The sequence below is a fragment of the Carassius carassius genome, chromosome 18 (genome assembly GCF_963082965.1).
Source record: "Carassius carassius chromosome 18, fCarCar2.1, whole genome shotgun sequence".
NCBI lineage: Eukaryota > Metazoa > Chordata > Actinopteri > Cypriniformes > Cyprinidae > Carassius > Carassius carassius.
The window spans coordinates 31,043,125-31,062,264 of record NC_081772.1 but is presented as its reverse complement, the minus strand read 5'-3'; the positions used below and the strand labels follow the sequence as shown (position 1 = coordinate 31,062,264).

At 46.8% G+C, this 19,140-nt stretch overlaps 4 non-coding genes across 4 annotated transcripts; all 4 read left to right on the top strand.

The window, feature by feature from the left end:
- The first annotated feature begins 138 nt into the window (after positions 1 to 138).
- Positions 139 to 220, top strand: trnas-aga (transfer RNA serine (anticodon AGA)). Its single transcript has one exon. It is a non-coding gene; the product is annotated as a tRNA-Ser (tRNA).
- A 358-nt stretch (positions 221 to 578) lies between these two features.
- Positions 579 to 660, top strand: trnas-uga (transfer RNA serine (anticodon UGA)). Its single transcript has one exon. It is a non-coding gene; the product is annotated as a tRNA-Ser (tRNA).
- A 1,484-nt stretch (positions 661 to 2,144) lies between these two features.
- trnas-aga (transfer RNA serine (anticodon AGA)) lies at positions 2,145 to 2,226 on the top strand. The gene has a single exon. It is a non-coding gene; the product is annotated as a tRNA-Ser (tRNA).
- A 155-nt stretch (positions 2,227 to 2,381) lies between these two features.
- Positions 2,382 to 2,453, top strand: trnah-gug (transfer RNA histidin (anticodon GUG)). Its single transcript has one exon. It is a non-coding gene; the product is annotated as a tRNA-His (tRNA).
- Positions 2,454 to 19,140: the final 16,687 nt, after the last annotated feature.

Here is a 19,140-nt window from a genome sequence, read left to right as displayed (position 1 = left end):
TTTCTCCTCAGTGGAAGCGCTGTTTTACCCGCTTGCAGGGCTAGCTTGCAATCTCCGCTTGCTGACTGAGCTGGGTTGGTTGCAAGTAGGACAGGCAGCAGTGTTGGACACAAACTGAGCAGAAATTGGTCTACTCCTGTAGTCGTGGCCGAGTGGTTAAGGCGATGGACTAGAAATCCATTGGGGTCTACCTGCGCAGGTTCGAATCCTGCCGACTGCGCTGTTTGCTGAAGGCCATGAGGCAAGGCATCCATGCATTTTTCACGGTCCTCGCACTTATTTGCGAAATGTCCAGTCCCTCTTCGATGGACAAACACGCCGCTGCTGCTTCTTGTATCAGGGCTCCAGGCGTTGTCTTGGGTGAGCCAGTGGCACGCCGTGATCGTATAGTGGTTAGTACTCTACGTTGTGGCTGCAGCAACACCGGTTTGAATCCGGGTCACGGCAACCCTTTGCCGTTGAGTATACGGGAAGGTTGAAAATTTTTTACCACCTCATCTTTCTGCGTGATTTTGTTTCTGAAGCTTGGCCTGTGCAGGGTGCCACCAGACAAGGGGGCTTGCTTTCTAACGTTAGGTGTAGTCGTGGCCGAGAGGTTAAGGCGATGGACTTGAAATCCATTGGGGTCTCCCTGCGCAGGTTCGAACTCTGCCGACTACAGGAGGGATTTGCAGTATTGCTTTAGCTTTCTGTGACGGTAATTGTGCCTTCTATGGTCCTTCGCTCTCTGTGCCATAACTGCTTCTAGCTTTCATCCTTGTGAAACCTGCGTCTCTTCTGGGCAGCTTGTTGTAAAACCGCTTCTTTATAAAAGGTGAGAAGCCAGTGCTCCACAAGAGCCTGGATAGCTCAGTCGGTAGAGCATCAGACTTTTAATTTGAGGGTCCAGGGTTCAAGTCCCTGTTAGGGTGAAGGTCTGTCTGCTTTTGGCGGAGTCACCTTGCTATCACTACGGTCCATCTCTTCTTCTGAATCTGTACTGGAGCGGTGTTCCTTCCTGCTCCAGGGTATCAGTGCACCTCCCTTGTTTGGCACACCTGATTCTGATGGTGAGCTCGTTAGGAAAGCGCGCTCACAGAGTGAGTAGAATAAGACAGACCTCCGAATTGTGCAGTGCTGTTGGTCCCCAGGCCTAGCACTGAAAAACCCCATTACATAGGATGAGACATGGCATCCTGATTTCTCCTCAGTGGGACTGCTGTTTTACCCGCTTCCAGGGCTAGCTTACAATCTCGGCTTGCTAGGTTGCAAGTAGCTCAGGCAGCAATGTGACACACAACAGGGCAGAAGGTGGTCTGCTTAATTCAAGTCCCTGTTTGGGCGAAGGTCAGTCTACTTTTTGGAGGCCTCAGCTTGCTATCACTACGGGTCCATCTCTTCTGCTGACTCTGTATTAGAGCGATGTTCCTTCCTTCTCCCGGGGATCAGTGCAACTCCCTTGTTCGGCACACATGATTCTGATGGTCAGCCCTTTAGGAAAGAGTGCTCACGGAGTGAGTAGAATAAGAAAGACCTCCCATTTGTGCAGTGCTGTCGGTCCCCAGGGCCAGTACTGAAAAACCCCATTACATAGGATGAGACATGGCAGCCTGATTTCTCCTCAGTGGGACTGCTGTTTTAGCCGCTTCCAGGGCTAGCTTACAATCTCCGCTTGCTAGGTTGCATGTAGATCAGGCAGCAGTGTTACACACAACAGGGCAGAAGGTGGTCTGCTTAATTCAAGTCCCTGTTTGGGCGAAGGTCAGTCTTCTTTTTGTAGGCCTCAGCTTGCTATCACTACGGTCCATCTCATCTGCTGACTCTGTACTAGAGCGATGTTCCTTCCTGCTCCCGGGGATCAGTGCATCTCCCTTGTTCGGAACACCTGATTCTGATGTTCAGCCCTTTAGGAAAGAGTGCTCACAGAGTGAGTAGAATAAGACAGACTTCCCAATTGTGCAGTGCTGTCGGTCCCCAGGGTCAGTACTGAAAAACCCCATTACATAGGATGAGACATGGCAGGCTTATTTCTCCTCAGTGGGACAGCTGTTTTACCCACTTGCAGGGCTAGCTTGCAATCTCCGCTTGCTGACTGAGCTGGTTTGGTTGCAAGTAGGTCAGGCAGCAGTGTTGGACACAAACTGAGCAGAAATTGGTCTACTCCCGTAGTCGTGGCCGAGTGGTTAAGGCGATGGACTAGAAATCCATTGGGGTCTCCCCGCGCAGGTTCGAATCCTGCCGATTACGCTGTTTGCTGAAGGCCATGAGGCAAAGCATCCATGCATTTTTCATGGTCCTCGCACTTATTTGCGAAATGTCCAGTCCCTCTTCGATGGACAAACACGCCGCTGGTGCTTCTTGTATCCGGGCTCCAGGGGTTGTCTTGGGTTAGACAGTGGCACGCCGTGATCGTATAGTGGTTAGTACTCTGCGTTGTGGCCGCAGCAACCCCGGTTCGAATCCGGGTCACGGCAACCCTCTGCTGTTGAGTATACAGGAAGGTTGAACATTTTTTACCACCTCATCTTTCTGCGTGACTTTGTTTCTGAAGCTTGGCCTGTGCAGGGCACCACCAGACAAGGAGGCTTGCTTTCTAACATTAGGCGTAGTCGTGGCCGTACCTTCCAGCGATCGGACGGCTGAACACTTCCTAACACTTCCTAACAACATTTGAATACTTCCGAACAAGGTCGCAACACTTCCTAACAAAGTCAGAACGAATGACCGAACACATCCTAAATTAATCCGAACAGGTCCTAACGCAAATCCGAAACTTTCGAACAGATGGGGCAAAGGAGCCAATCAATTCCTACCGAGAGGAAAGAGCCAATCAGCAAGTTGACATGCCAATCTCGCCGCTGATTGGCTGAATGAGTTTCGTGATATTCCAGTTGTTTGTAACTCACTTGACATCTGCTATGCGGAGATTCAAGGTAAGCGTTATCACAATACAAATCCGTGACATCAGTGTTAACCTATTTGTTCAAACATTAATTCATGATTTGGAATAAAGATTATTCTGATCGTTCTACGCTTGCGTAGCAAGGCAAGCTAACTTAACGTGTCGCTAACTGATAATTGTTAAGCCTTCGATTCATAACAAGTTTTTATTTTCTATATCTTTGCAAGAATTTCATTTCATCATTCAGTATTCCAAGTATCCATTTCCAATGTTATTTCAGTCATGACTGAGTGATTCTTTACTGAATGTATTTAAATCTTTTACTATTCCAGGTATTCATTAAATATCTAGTTTTTTTCCCCTTTCTTACTTTATATACAAACACAGTTTTTATAATTATACATCAAAAGCTATTTGCAATTTTTTGCAAGTAGGAACATATTTACTGCAGAAAACTATTAACCTGCCACATATTTCACCACTCAACATGTCTGCTTTTATATACTTGATGTGAGTCTTTATATATTTATATATATATATATATATATATATATATATATATATATATATATATATATATATATATATATATATATATATACTATATATGTGTGTGTGTGTGTGTATATATAAATATAAAACTGCAATAAACTCCTTTCTACTGTTGCTATATTAACACATATTTAACCACATTGATTTGTTTCCCATTATTGTTCAGATATGACCAAAACAGGCAAATCCTTTGCTTATTGGAACGACATCTGCCACAGGTATGCCCAGGGCACCTTCCAGTTCAGTACAGGAAAAAGGCCTGGAAGCAGAAAATGGAAGGAGGTCCTGGAGCGGATTGATGCCTGTCCCCTGCAAAGGGGGAATAAGGTGGACCTGTTTGGCAGGCACATAGTGTGCACTTGTGGGTTCCATAAGGTAGGTATATGATATAATATATAAAAGGCATGATAAGTCCCTGTATCATGTAATACACTATTTTATGCACCAACCCCTGATATATTCTCAGAATATATTCTCAGTACAGTTCTGCAGAGTAATTGGTGTAATTATTTAACATGAATCAGAATCAGAATCAGAATCAGAATCAGAAAGAGCTTTATTGCCAAGTATGCTTGCACATACAAGGAATTCGTTTTAGTGACATAAGCTTCCAGTAAACAGAGACAACAACACACAGACAAAAAAAAAAAAAAAAAAAAACATATTAATTTACAGGAGAATTACAAATTGGCAAATAAATAAGTGTATAAACAATTGTGCTATAAATGATAATGGAATAGGATTGAGTGAGATGCAGGAATGTTCTAGGATGGAGGGGTAACAAATAAATATAAGGATATTGCACATTTTTGCATAAGCATACGTTTAAGTGGGAAACATTTAACTGTTCATGAGGTAGATTGCCTGGGGGAAGAAACTATTCTTGTGCCTTGCTGTTCTTGTATTTGCGGCTCTGAGGCGCCGGCCAGATGGCAAAAGTTCAAAGATGGGGTGACTTGGATGTGAGGGATCCAGAGTGATTTTCTGAGTCCTTTTCCTCACTCTGGATGTGTACAGTTCTTGGAGGGTGGGCAGGGGAGCACCAATAATCCTTTCAGCAGTCCGAACAGTTCTCTGTAGTCTTCTGATATCTGATTTTGTAGCTGAACCAAACCAGACAGTAATTGAAGTACACAGGACTGACTCAATGACGGCTGAGTAGAACTGTTTCAGCAGCTCCTGTGGCAGGTTAAACTTCCTCAGCTGGCAAAGGAAGTACAACCTTTGTTGGGCTTTTTTCACAATGGAGCCAATGTGATTGTCCCACTTCAGGTCCTGGGAGATGGTGGTTCCCAGGAATCTGAATGACTCCACTGCAGCCACAGTGCTGTTCATGATGGTGAGTGGGGAAAGTGCAGGGGGGTTTCTCCTAAAGTCCACAATCATCTCCACTGTTTTGAGCGTGTTCAGCTCCAGGTTGTTAAGACTGCACCAGACAGCCAGCTGCTCAACCTGGATGAGGCCGATGACTGTAGTGTCGTCTGCAAACTTCAGGAGCTTGACAGAGGGGTCTTTAGAGGTGCAGTCGTTGGTGTACAGGGAGAAGAGCAGAGGGGAGAGAACACATCCCTGAGGGGCACCAGTGTTGGTGGAGGGGCACCTGTTTGCTCGGTACGCATACTGCAGGGGGTCCAGTAAGGGTCCAGTGATGTCCTTCAGGTAAGCCAGAACCAGTTTTTCAAACAACTTCATGACGACAGACGTTAGAGCCACAGGTCTGTAGTCGTTAAGTCCTGTTATCTTGGGTTTCTTTGGAATGGGGATTATGGTGGAGCGTTTGAAGCAGGAAGGCACTTCACACAACTCCAGAGATCTGTTGAAGATCTGTGAAAAGATGGGGGCCAGCTGGTCAGCACAGATTTTCAGACAGGCTGGTGTAACGCCATCTGGGCCTGGTGCTTTTCTTCTTTTGTTTTTCTTGAAGACCTGGCGCACATCATCTTCACAGATTTGAAGAGCAGGAGGTATGGAGAGGGGGATTGCAGGAGGTGTTAATGGTTGTGTAGGGAGATGGTCAGAGTGGGTGTTGGGGGTTTCAAATCTACAATAAAACTCATTCAGGTCTTTAGCAAGTCGTTGATTAGCCTCAGTGCAAGGGGATGGTGTCTTGTAGTTTGTGATGGCTCTCAGTCCTCTCCAAACTGAAGTAGAGTCGTTGGAAGTAAACTGGTCTTCCAACTTTTTAGCATAGGTCTTTTTAGCCTCTCTAATCTCTTTGTTCAGTGTGTTCCTGGCCTGATTGTACAAGACCCTGACCCCATTTATGTAGGCATCCTCTTTGGCCTGACGAAAGTGTCTGAGTTTTACTGTAAACCATGGCTTATCATTGTTGAATGTTAAATAAGTCCTGGTAGGAATGCATATATCCTCACAGAAACTAATATAGGATGTTACAGTCTCTGTGAGTTCGTCCAGATCGGTGGTAGCAGCTTCAAAAACGCTCCAGTCTGTGATGTCAAAACAAGATTGCAAATCCTGCTCTGTTTCGCTGGTCCATCTCTTCACAGTCTTTACTACAGGTTTAGCAGATTTAAGTTTCTGCTTGTAGGTCGGTATAAGATGAACCAGACAGTGATCAGAACGTCCCAAAGCTGCTCGTGGAACAGAGTGATATGCATCCTTTATTGTGGTGTAACAGTGATCCAGTATATTACTGTCTCTGGTGGGACAGGTAACATGCTGTTTGTATTTTGGCAGTTCACGGGAGAGATTGGCATTATTAAAGTCCCCAAGAATGATTAAAACAGAGTCCAGGTATTGTTGTTCTGTGTCTGTGATCTGATCAGCGAGTTTCTGTAAAGCTGAGCTCACATGCGCTTGAGGTGGAATGTAAACACTAACCAGAATGAGCGAGTGAAACTCCCGCGGCGAATAGAACGGCTTGCAGTTGATAAACTGCGTTTCTAGATCAGGACAGCACATCTTCTTTAACACAGTTACATCTGTACACCACCGTTCATTGATGTAAAAGCATGTCCCGCCGCCGCGCGATTTCCCCGTTGATTCTGCGTCGCGATCCGCTCTAAACAGCTGAAAGCCCGGCAGATGGAGTGCGCTGTCCGGTATGGCATCATTCAGCCAGGTTTCCGTGAAACGCAGAGCAGCAGAGTGAGAGAAATCCTTATTTGTCCGAGAGAGCAGAAGGAGTTCGTCCGTTTTGTTGGGTAAAGAGCGGAGATTTGCGAGATCGATGCTAGGCAACGGCGTTCGAAATCCGCGCTTCCTGAGTCTGACGAGCGCTCCCGCTCGCTTTCCCCGCCTGCGCGTCCTGAAGCGCTTGATCAGCGCCGCTGCTCCTCCGATAACAATGTTCAGTAAAACGTCTGTATAATAGAAATCCGGAAAAATATCATGTGGTGTGTTCTGCCGAATGTTCAGCAGTTCATCCCTGGTGAAACTGATCGTGTTTGTTAAACAAAAAACAGGAAAAACGAACAAAAACAGTACAAACACTGGAGAGCCAAGCACTGAAGCAGCCATGTGCGGCGCCATCTTGGAAGTAAGAACAATAGTAAGACCTTCTTTTGTTCCTAATATTAATTTTCTCCCAGTCAACAGATAAGGTCTTGATTGAGTCAGGGCCTAAGGTAAAGGCAGGCGGCAGCTCAGAGGAGACCGGGACATCACAGGAAGTACATGGGGTGAAATGTTCTCTGTGTAGTGTGGTTGTGGAGGCAGAGAAGTTCTCTGAGCACCTCTCTGACCACCACGTTGAAGAGAGGTGTGACAGCTGTGGGGTCAGGGTCCAGGGTGCCGTCGGACTCCTCCAACACATTGAGTCGAGCCATTATGGGGCTCTATTGGCTCCACGTGTCAGCCCTTCAAAAAATCCCACACCATCTCCTTGCCCCTCACCATCTCCATGGCTGCCTCCACCTCCACAGCACTTGCCGTCTCCAATGCCAGTACCAGTGTCTCCATCCCCAGGGCCCACTCCATTCCCACAACACTCTCCAGCTCCAAAGCCCTCACCACCACCTCCACGGTGCTCTCCATCTCCACAGCCCACTCCATCCTCACATCCAGTACCCTCACTGCAGCCTACACCATCTCTGCCTCAGGCTATTACTGACTGGGAGAGCTTTCTTCCCAGTCAGTTCAAGAGAGTCCTCCAGCCAGCAGATTGGGTGTGGATTGCCAAGTGCCTCTATGAGCCCACAGGGCAGCTGAGGCAGAAGATCCAGGTGAACTGGTTTTATCCATCGATGCAGCCCAAGCCATGTCCTCCTGAGCCCGGGTGGTACTTCCGACAGAGGATGTTCTTGTGGGCACCAATGAGGATGTGGGGCATTCCTCTTAAATGCCCACAGTGTGGCTGGAAGATGCACCAATCAGGAATTTACCCAAAGGTCAGGGAGGTGATTGACATGGATAGGTGCTATTAACTTGTGGGTGGGGACTATCCACGCTGCAGTGCATGCAAGTTGCCAGTATGCCCATGGAGCCAGGACATCCTTTCACAACTGGATGTGGCACACAGGACCATGTTTCCAGCGGTGCTGACCACTCAGCTAGCCCTGGACAGGAAATGTGTGACTTTCCTCAGGCCAAGGACCAGTGGTAACAGTTCCTCCTACTTCCAGTCAGCAGTAGAGGAAGCCCACAGTGAGGAGTGGGCACGACGCACCATCCAGTACCTCTCTGATTGTGAGCATCATTTGAGAAAGGTTACCCTGGTCCAATCTGCAACGGCACCTGCCTTTTCTGCATCCACACCCTTCAGGCCACTTCCACTCGCCCAGTGGTTTGAGACTGTCCACTCCAACGATATCCTCAGCCATTTGGACGAGATGAAGGGGGTGATTACCTCCACCTATGGCCGAATCCTGAAGATGGATTCTACAAAGAAGGTACAATACATGAAGGTTTCAGCATGAGGTTTATTTTCAGCCAGAAAGAATTTCAACATGATGAAAAATGTTTTGTTATATACATTTGTGTTTATATATATATATATTATAATGTACCATAACAAATCAAATAAAAAGTTTAATTAAGCTTGTCAGAATGGTTTTATTTTTCCTTCTTTTTGTTTTTCAGATCACCAAAAAGCTGGCTGGTGGCATTGGGGACACGGCTGCATGGATGACCAACATTGGCAATGAGCTCGGCCAGGTTCTGAACAGTGTTCTGACAACAGCTGAAGGCGCAGGACTGGAGGAGCTGTGCCAGGGCGTCATCAAACGCTACCAGAATGCTGGCGAGCCAGAGCCTGAGGTCATCTATGTGGACCGGGATTGCTGCAGTCAGTCAGGTGAGATTTTCAAATTACTACTTTATCAAATGTGCACTGCAATATATTTTATAAAAGTTAATAGTGGTGTAAAAAAGTTCCCCTTTCCCTATTGGTGATGGTAATTAATTAGTATTATTTTTACAGCCAGTGTATTAAAACTTGTAATAAATTATATTGACTGAAAAGTATGTTTGAAATTAAATCAAATGCATGTTTTTTATTTTTTCTCCTCCACAGGTGCATCTTCAGTGTTAAAACTTTTTCGGCCATTGAAGTCTATTGTAAGGCTAGATATCTTCCATTTTATGAGAAGATTCAACTGTGGCCTTACTACAGAGCACCACCCTCTCTATGGTACCTTTTGTACAAAACTTTCCTCCTGTATCTTTGAGTGGGATCAGGAGGATGTGAAAGAACTTAAGGCTGCCAAGAGAGGGGAGTGGAAGTGCAGCCATGGTGGAAAGGCTCCCACTGAGGCTCAGCTCATGGCCAGCATCAGCCCAGGTGAACTCGCGAAGCACTGTAGGCGGCGGACACGCAGGGCTGAGGAGATCCGGGCCATGATTTCAGGGCTGCTGGAATCAGTGTGGGAGCTAACTGACACTACAGGGTTTCGCCTGGTTAACCCTGACCGCATGCACCATGTCTGGGAGATGCAACAAAAACACCTAGAGTGCATCCAGGACCCTCCACATGTAAAGTTGTACACAAAGACGGGGACACTCCAGAAGGGTGGCAAAGTCCTAAACGTGCTTAGGTGCGGCAGGGGGTCATCCTCGCTGGAGAGTTTTCACCGCCACCAGTGTGCCTTCATTCCTGGTAAATTCTGAATATTAAATTGCAGTATGTTTTGTAGATTTTTACGTTGAAAAGATCGCTATTGTGTCAACAACAGAACCCTGGGTGCTACCTGGATTTGGCTTGTTTTCATGGAATTTACTATCAGTCTCATTATTATGTGTTACTGTTCTATAACTGTGTCATTAAATTTGTATGTCCTCAGTTTAAAATAATTGCTGACTGAATCTGTGCATTTTCATTCTTAGGATGGAGATGCAATGCCATGCACACACAAATGTACATGTTAGAGGGGGCCTCGAGGTGGAACATGAGCCGGGCAAAAGTAGCTGTATCTGTGGTGGGGGCCTCAACCCTAAGGACATTTGATGTCTGCACAATGTCTCATTTAAACAGCATGAGCCAACGGGTCCTTGGTCGGGCTTTGATGCCAGAATTTACCCCTCCAGGAAAACCCACTGGTAAGATATCTCACAGGAAAATGCTGAGCATTGGAGTATTTCTCTCTCTCCTGTGTTTGTTTGTTTGTGTGTGTGTGTGAGTGTGTGTGTCCTCTCCCCATTAACAATGTGGTACAAATTATTGCAGGGGAGCGCATTGCAGTGGAGTACTTGTTGGCCCGGTCCAATAGAGGCGACCAGTTGATTGCACACCACAATGACATGCCTGAAGTCCCCCCAGAGGAGCCCGAAGAGGATAGTGAAATTGACACGACTGTGTGCCATGCAGCTGACCTTAGGGCTGATGACTCTCCAGTAGCTGTCGTGCAGGCCCAGGTGACAAGTCAGGTGGGTGACACTGAACTCAAATCCCCAGATGAGGAGGTCACTGAGGAAGAGGAGGATGACACTGCAAGTCCTAGCACATCAAGCCAGGTAATATTGCTATCCTGTACTATTTTTTACTTTTAAAAAAATGTATCTGGTACAGTGCAAAACGCCTATTGTCACCAATGTGTAAAGTTAAAATATATGCATGTACAATGCAAAATAATTATTACAACACCGTATGTGTTTATTGGACTGTGTTTGGCATTTTTCTCAATTTCCAGAGTACACAGTGTGATTCCAGAGGTGTCTTGGGCTTGGAGGCAGTTGATGCCCTGGCAGCCTACTTGGTTGGCCTAAACCGAACGATCACTGCCTTGTCATCACAAGAGGAGGCCAACATAGTCCAGCTGTACATGGCTCTGCATGCCATGGACAAGGTACCATCAAAATATAGCCAGAGGGTTAAGAAGAAGGCTTTGACAGGACCTTGGAGAGCATCCAGGAAAAAGAATGGCACTGCTCCAGGACAGCAGGCAGCAGAGAAGTAATTTGACTATTTGGATCGTCACTAGTTTATAACCCAGTATACAGTTCAGATTATATCATCTTTCTTTTCCATAGATTGTTCATGACTCATGGGCAGGCAGCTCAGGACCCTGAAGTCCACAGGGTCTGTGAATGTGTTTGCCTAAGGCTTTTGAAAGAGTTTCAGCAAGCATGGAACAGCCCCAGGGACACACAAGGAAAAACTCTGCCAATTCCACAATCTATTGTGGTGGTATACAGCCACTTAAAACAGCTGATGGAGGACAGCAGATAGGTTCTAGGACAGACTAACCTAGTTCTGGTCCCGATAAACACCACTACTGTCTCCTCGTGGTGAGTCTTGTTTTATGCGATACTTTTGCACAATCACAGTAGTATATCAAGATTGTACTTATAAAACCTTCTTGTACATGCTTTTAAAAATGATGCTACAGGAAGTAAAGAGAATGGGCTTTTATTCACTTAAATTGCTAATTTAAGATGAAGAATGTTTCTCTTGCAGGCTACTAAAAAGACAGAAACGTGTAGACAGAGACATGCTTCTGCAGGGTACTGCACTGCCCAAACAAGTATATTTGGCAAAGGAGGCTCTTCCTGAAGTGCGCGAACTTCCAGCTGTTCCTGCACAGCATGGGCATGAGGCCATGGTATTTTAGGATTCAGCAAATCAGGAGGGAGAGGCCTTCATTCGTAAGCGTATCTCCAACAGGTGCCCAATGCCCACCCCTCCTCCTGGATCTTACTCTGCATTTCCCATATACCCACCAGCACCACACTTTGCATTCCCCCCTGGGTCCTACCCACCCTTTCCCAGCTACCAACCAGGTCTACCACTGCCTCATTCTACCCAATTCCATCCCCCTCCCCAATTCCAGCCCCCTCTCCAATTCCAGCCACCTTCCCAATTCCAGCCCCCTCCCCAATTCCAGCCACCTTCCCAATTCCAGCCACCTCCCCAATTCCAGCCGCCTCCCCAATTCCAGCCCCCTCCCCAATTCCAGAAGCCTAATACCTTGCCATCACAAACTTGTCCCTCCACTCAGCCCAGGCAGCGCACATGGAGAAGGCAGAAAGCTGCCCAAGAGGATGAGGAGTGAGTGGCTAGAGGTGAACCACCATGGAAACGACTAGCAAAGGATATATATCACTATATCTGCAAGCAGTGTGGGCTGGCAAAAAATAAGACAACTGGCCACACTCAGCTGAAGGGCCGGTGGTATTGTCCAGCCTCAGGCCTCTCTGTTGCACAGTGGAGGGAGAATGTACAGGGAGTTCTTTGATTTTTTTTTCATTGGTGTATATAGTAATGTATATAGTTAGGTTTTTATATAGTTGCATATGTTGTGCTGTGTGTGTGTTGTGCTGTGAACATTTTGTTTTTAGTTGCTGTTTCCAGTGTTTCATTTGCAGTGTTTGTAAAAAAAAGGAAAGACACAACTCTTGTGGTGTAATAGTAACACATCCACCCTTTGGGTGGAAGATTCCAGGTGCAAGTCCTGGCAAGAGTTTGTGGTGTGTTTGTCAGATTATTATTATTATTATTAATTTTTTTTATTAAAAATATAGTCAAAAACCAATCAAACACTTTACTTAAATCCTTTGTGAGTGTTCATGAAGTTTGATGGATAATTTTTTTTTCTTTTTCTTGCTTTCCCTCCTTTCTCCTTCTCTTTTCCCTTTCTTTCCCCCTTGTAGCAGTCCCTTTTGCCCTGTTTTTGGCCGAGAGGTTAAGGCGATGGACTTGAAATCCATTGGGGTCTCCCTGCGCAGGTTCGAACTCTGCCGACTACGGGAGGGATTTGCAGTATTGCTTTAGCTTTCTGTGACGGTAATTGTGCCTTCTATGGTCCTTCGCTCTCTGTGCCATAACTGCTTCTAGCTTTCATCCTTGTGACACCTGCGTCTCTTCTGGGCAGCTTGTTGTAAAACTCCTGCTTTATAAAAGGTGAGAAGCCAGTGCTCCACAAGAGCCTGGATAGCTCAGACGGTAGAGCATCAGACTTTTAATTTGAGGGTCCAGGGTTCAAGTCCCTGTTCGGGTGAAGGTCTGTCTGCTTTTGGCGGAGTCACCTTGCTATAACTACGGTCCATCTCTTCTTCTGAATCTGTACTGGAGCGGTGTTCCTTCCTGCTCCAGGGTATCAGTGCACCTCCCTTGTTCGGCACACCTGTAAAGTTACAGAATGACCATGGAACCGGTGCGGACCCCCAACCCGGGTCCCACGAACCCATTATTTGTCCATTTGACCATTATATTCACACAATGACTGCGGATCATCTGCGGACCCCTTGCGGACCCCCACCCTGGGTCCCACGAACCCAGTATTTGTCCATTTGACCATTATATTCACACAATGACTGCGGAACATCTGCGGACCACTTGCGGACCCCCACCCTGGGTCCCACGAACCCACTATTTGTCCATTTGACCATCATATTCACACAATGACTGCGGATCATCTGCGGACCACTTGCGGACCCCCACCCTGGGTCCCACTGACCCACTATTTGTCCATTTGACCATTATGTTCACACAATGACTGCGGATCATCTGCAGACCACTTGCGGACCCCCACCCTGGGTCTCACGAACCCACTATTTGTCCATTTGACCATTATGTTCACGGAATGACCACAGATCACATGCGGAACATTTGCGGACCCCACCCCCGGGTCCACATGTACCCAATATTTGTCCATTTGACCATTAGCGTTAAAAAAATTAGACCTTGGAGACCTCTATCCGATGACACCAGCCCCATGTTCCTATGACACCGGGGGTCAGAGTTAAGGCCCCACAAAATATGGGATTTGAACCGCTATAACCCAGGAACCGGACCACCCAGGAACTCGAGGGTTGTCGCATACGGTAGGCCCCTTGACCCTCTAGGGATCCCCCGAATTTCAGTCCCGGGGTCCACCGCATCACGGAGAAATTAGCAAAAAAAAAAAACCATCCACCCCCCTCGCACCTACTCATCCATGCCGGCCAGGGTGCACCCTCCCCGGCTAGAGAAGGCAGCTCGAGGGGGGTGGAAGTCGGAAGAAAAATCCTGTACTGTACTCAGCACACTAAGAGAAGTCCCAAAATTTGACCGGCCATAACTTACTCAAAAAGAGGGGAAAAGACACAAAACTCTGGTCAAAATTAATAATAATAAATAATAATAAATTTTATTTGTAAAGCACTTTACATTTGACACCAAATCTCAAAGTGCTACAGTAGAACATAATTAAAAACAATACAGTATTACAATAAAAACACAACATGTTAAAAGACGGGACTAAAAACAAGCTTTAGCTGTTAAAATAAGCCTGTGTAAAAAGGTGGGTTTTTAGTCCTTTTTTGAATGTGTCCACTGTCTGCGGGGCCCTGAGGTGGTCTGGGAGGGCGTTCCACAGGCAGGGAGCAGCGACTTGAAAGGCCCTGTCGCCCATTTTTTTGAGCCGTGTCCTGGGCATGACCAAACGGTGCTGTTGGCCTGACCGGGTTCTGGTTGATGAATTTGGCGTGAGCAACTCAGTGAGGTAAGTGGGGGCCGCACCGTGCAGACAGTGATGGGTATGAAGGAGGACCTTATATTCTATGCGGGACTGAATGGGGAGCCAGTGCAGCGAACGAAGGATGGGGGTGATGTGCTCATGTTTTCGCACCCTCATCAGGACCCTGGCAGCGCTGTTCTGAACATACTGGAGCTTTTGAAGGCTCCTGCCAGGAATCCCAATGAGGAGTGCATTACAGTAGTCCAGCCTGGAGGAGACAAAAGCATGGACGAGCTTCTCTGCAGCAGAAATGGAGAGGGAGGGGCGCAGTTTGGAAATATTGCGGAGGTGAAAGAATGCAGTTTTGCAGATGGAGGTGACATGACTGTCGAAGGAAAGGTGGGGGTCAAATTTTACCCCTAGGTTAGTAACAGAGGAAGAAAGGGGAGTGGTGTGTCCAAAGAGTGAAACAGTGGTGATTGGAGAGGAGCGGAGTTGATGAACAGTTCCAGTTTGAATGACCTCTGTTTTGGAGCCATTCAGCTGCAGGAAGTTTTGACTCATCCACGCCTCTATCTCCTCCAGGCAGGAGCTAAGGCGGGCAGTCGTGGTAGAGGGGGAGCTAGAGGGAGTGACTTGAAGGTAGAGTTGTGTGTCGTCAGCATAGCAATGGAAATTAACTCCATGCCTGCTGACGACACGACCCAAGGGGAGCATGTAAATGGTGAAGAGGGTTGGACCGAGTACGGAGCCCTGGGGGACCCCACAGGTGACAGTGTGGGGTCTGGATTTTACATCACCCAGAGCTACATACTCGGTTCTATCAGTGAGATAGGAGTGAAACCATTTCAGGGCAGTACCAGAAAGACCTGTGTAGTGCTGAAGTCGGTGCAGGAGAATGTGATGGTCTACAGTGTCAAACGCAGCAGAGAGGTCGAGAAAAATGAGGAGGGATGTGGAACCGGAATCAGAAGCCATCAGCAAATCGCTGGTGACTCTGATAAGAGCTGTTTCTGTGCTGTGGGAGGGACGAAAACCAGATTGAAATTTCTCATATAGCCTGTTGGATTTGAGATGATTATGGAGCTGGGTGGAAACAACTTTTTCCAGGAGTTTGGAGATGAATGGGAGATTAGAAATTGGTCTGTAATTCGACAGTGGTGTAGGGTCCATGGTGGGTTTTTTGAGGAGGGGTTTGATGAGAGCAGTTTTGAGGGAGGTGGGAACATAGCCTGTCTCTACGGACATGTTTATTATTTTGGTTATGAGGGAACTGATAGAGTTAGTGTGAGTTTTAAGCAGAGGAGATGGGAGGGGATCAAGGCGGCAAGTGGATGTTTTGGATTTACGAATGATGTTCTCGACCTCCTGCTGCGTTGTGGGGGACAGTTGTGATAGGGTTTGAGAGATGGGTGTTGCGGGCAGGTCTAGTGAGGTGCTATTTAGAAGTGGAAATGAGGAGCGAATAATGTCAATTTTTGATGTAAAAAAATCAAGAAACCGGTTGCAATTTATATCAGTTGGACTGTAGAATGAGGAAATCTGTGGTTTGATGATGTGATTTATTGTGGAGAACAGTTTTTTGGAGTTACCTGGGTTGTTGTTTATAAGTGTTGAGTAGTATTCTGACCTAGCCTTGGAGAGTGCTTTGGCATAAGCCCTACGATGTTCCCGGTAGGCCAACTTATGCACCGTCAGGTCAGATGTTTTGCAGACACGCTCCAGGACACGGCCAGACCTCTTCATCCCTCTCAGCTCGTTTGTAAACCAGGGGGCAGAGCGGGTAAACGTGACTGTCCGGGTTTTTAATGGAGCAAGACAATCCAGAATAGAGGTGAGGCTGGTGTTGTAGTAGTCCATTAAGTCATCAGCTGATGAGTGAGGAGAGGGGGAGAGATGCTGGAGATGTTGACTGAGGGAGGTGGCGTCCAAGTTCTTAATGTTTCTGAAGGTAATATGGCGTTTTGGTTTGGTGGGAGGAACTAATATTGGGACTTCAAATGTAACCGCCAGGTGATCGGAGACACCCACGTCATACACCTGAAGGCCTGAAACTGAGAGGGAGTCTGTAATGACAAGGTCCAGTGTGTGCCCCCTATTGTGTGTGGGGGCATCCACAAGCTGTTGGAGGTTAAGACAATCCAGGGTTTGTTTGAAATTTGAGGCCAGTTTACAGTTATGGGAGTCCACGTGTATGTTGAAATCACCAATAACCAGAATATTTGAGTGAGCTGTGCAGAGGGAGATTAGAAAATCATGAATGTCAGGAATGAAAGTTGGTTGTGGTTTGGGAGGGCGATAGACGAGGGCTATTGTTGCTGAAAAAGCTTTTTTGCAACTAAAAACCAGACTTTCAAATGAGCCAGTACTGGGCACAGACACGGGGGATAATTCAATGTTGCTGCGATGTAAAACAGCTAGGCCCCCACCACGGCCAGTTGTACGAGCCTTATCGAGGTAGTTATACCCGGGTGGGCAGGCCTCATTTAGGGATGAGTATATTCCAGGCTGCTGCCATGTCTCTGTAAGACAGAGAATATCTATCACCTTATCCAGGATGTGGTCGTATACAAGTCCAGATTTGTTTGACAGGGACTGCACATTTAGCAGTTCAAATGTCATTTGAGCTCTAAAATCCAGTTTATTGACAGGGCGGAGAACCCTGCGATCCACTCCAGGTTTTACAGTGCACCGTTTACACCCAGCACTATCTATGCCAGGAGTAGCGGTACTCTGATGACGCAAACGGTGACGTGTCAGTTGCGCAACGGGACGCGATGCCGACCAGAGGGATGAGATGGAGCTGTGGTCACCGGATTTAAACACAACAAACCGGCGCCTTGATCCCCTATGGATATATCGAGGTCGGTACGGAAGATCCAGTTGCTGCAAGGGAGCTCGGTTGTTGTTATTGAGAGCTCGGAGATGTTGCATCGAGGTGTCGGACCACAACATGATGCGTGATGTGTTAGCGGCTAGCCGATATCCAGGCGAGTACCGGTGAAAGACAACGACACAAGCCAAGGTAATCCACAGCTTCCACAAAGATGGTATTCCACGTGCAGACATCCGCTTGAAGGCAGAGGCGATTGCAGAACCCGAAGTTGGTTCAGGGATTTGAAGCCAAAGAGTGGAGAATACACTGTGACTTTGCCGGTTTCAGCTTAGTAACAGGTATGTGCCAGGTAACACTTCACGTAGCAATCAGTTGGCTACTGAGTGCAAAAAAAAAAAAATCCATCAATTGCTGTAGCGATTTCAGTAACTACAGTAAGAATAGTACGGTAGAGCGGATTTGCGCGAATTTGCAGAGAAGCGGCGAACAGCCAGCGCCAGCGGCCAAACTGCACCAAAATCGGATCAAAGTCAGACCATGGGGCCGTCTATCCTACGACACCTGCACCATGTCCCTATGACCCCGGGGGTCGGAGTTAAGGCCCCCCAAAATGTGGAATTTGAACCATTAAAACTCAGGAACCGGACGACCCAGGAACTCGTGGGTGGTCGCATACGGTTGGCCCCTCGACCCTCTAGGGATCCCCTGAATTTCAGCGCCGAAGTCCACTGCTTCGCGGAGATATTAGCAAAAAATAGTACCATCCACCCCCTCGCAAGTACTCATCCATGCCGGCCAGGGTGCACCCTCCCCGGCTAGAGAAGGCAGCTCGAGGGGGGTGGAAGTCGGAAGAAAGATCTTAGGATGAGGCCTAGAGAAAACACCTGTACTGTACTCAGCACACTAAGAGGAATCCATTCATGTAAGTTTTATCACATAATACTGTAGAATTTGCATAAAAATGAGCGTTGAATTTTGGCACACATGTGCACCACATGTGGTGCGTATCTCACTGTTCATTAAATAGTAACTGTATTTAACTGTATTTATTTCAAATGTGTGTTTTTGTTAATGAAAATACCTGTAATGTACTCAGGACACCAAGGGGAACCCATTCATGTAAGTTTTATCACGTAATAATGAAGACTGGCCATGTGTTAAAACTGCTATAGCTTGCAACCTTTTAGCAGAAAATAACACTGCATCGGGATCTGTTTTCATGGTGGTCAGGAGGTAAATTTGCAATATGGTTAATGAAAACACCTGTACTGTACTCAGGACACTCAGAGGAATCCATTCATGTAAGTTTTATCAGAATATACTGTAGAATTTGCATAAAAATGAATGTCCACGGGAGCATTATGGAGGTCCCGCTGAATAAATTGTAAATTGAATTTTTTTTTGAAAAAACCTCCCATTTGCCATTTATTCAGCACGCTCTTCCTAATGGTTCCGTGGACAGATAAATTTTGGCAATATTGTGGTTGAAGTCTCATCAGCTGTACTCTGCAAGCTCCCAGGAATCCATTATTGTAAGTTTTATCCAATAACACTGTAGAAATATGCATATAAAAATATTTGGATTTTGGTTAATGTCACCACATGTGGTGAATATTAACCAAAATGTCACACACTTTGCCAAGCTGTAACTCCGCCAAAACGGGGCCAAACTGCACCAAACTCGGGTCAGAGTAAGACCTACAGAAGGCCCACCGAACACCAATGGGCCCCCATCCATAAATCCTCAGGGGGCGGAGTTATGGCCCTCCACATTTTTGATAGTCAAATGGAAGGAAGAGACCCAGCAAATTGAAACTGGGTGACTTGATAGCACTCGAAGGGCCCTCTCTGAAGAGATACGGAGAGATACGGACCCGCAAATGCAAAAAGTCCCAAAATTTGACCGGCCATAACTCACTCAAAAAAGGGGGGGAAAAAACACCAAACTCTGGTCAAAATTAGACCATGGGGACCTCTATCCGATGTTACCGGCCCCAAGTCCCTGAACCCCCGGGAGGCGGAGATACGGTGCCCCAAAA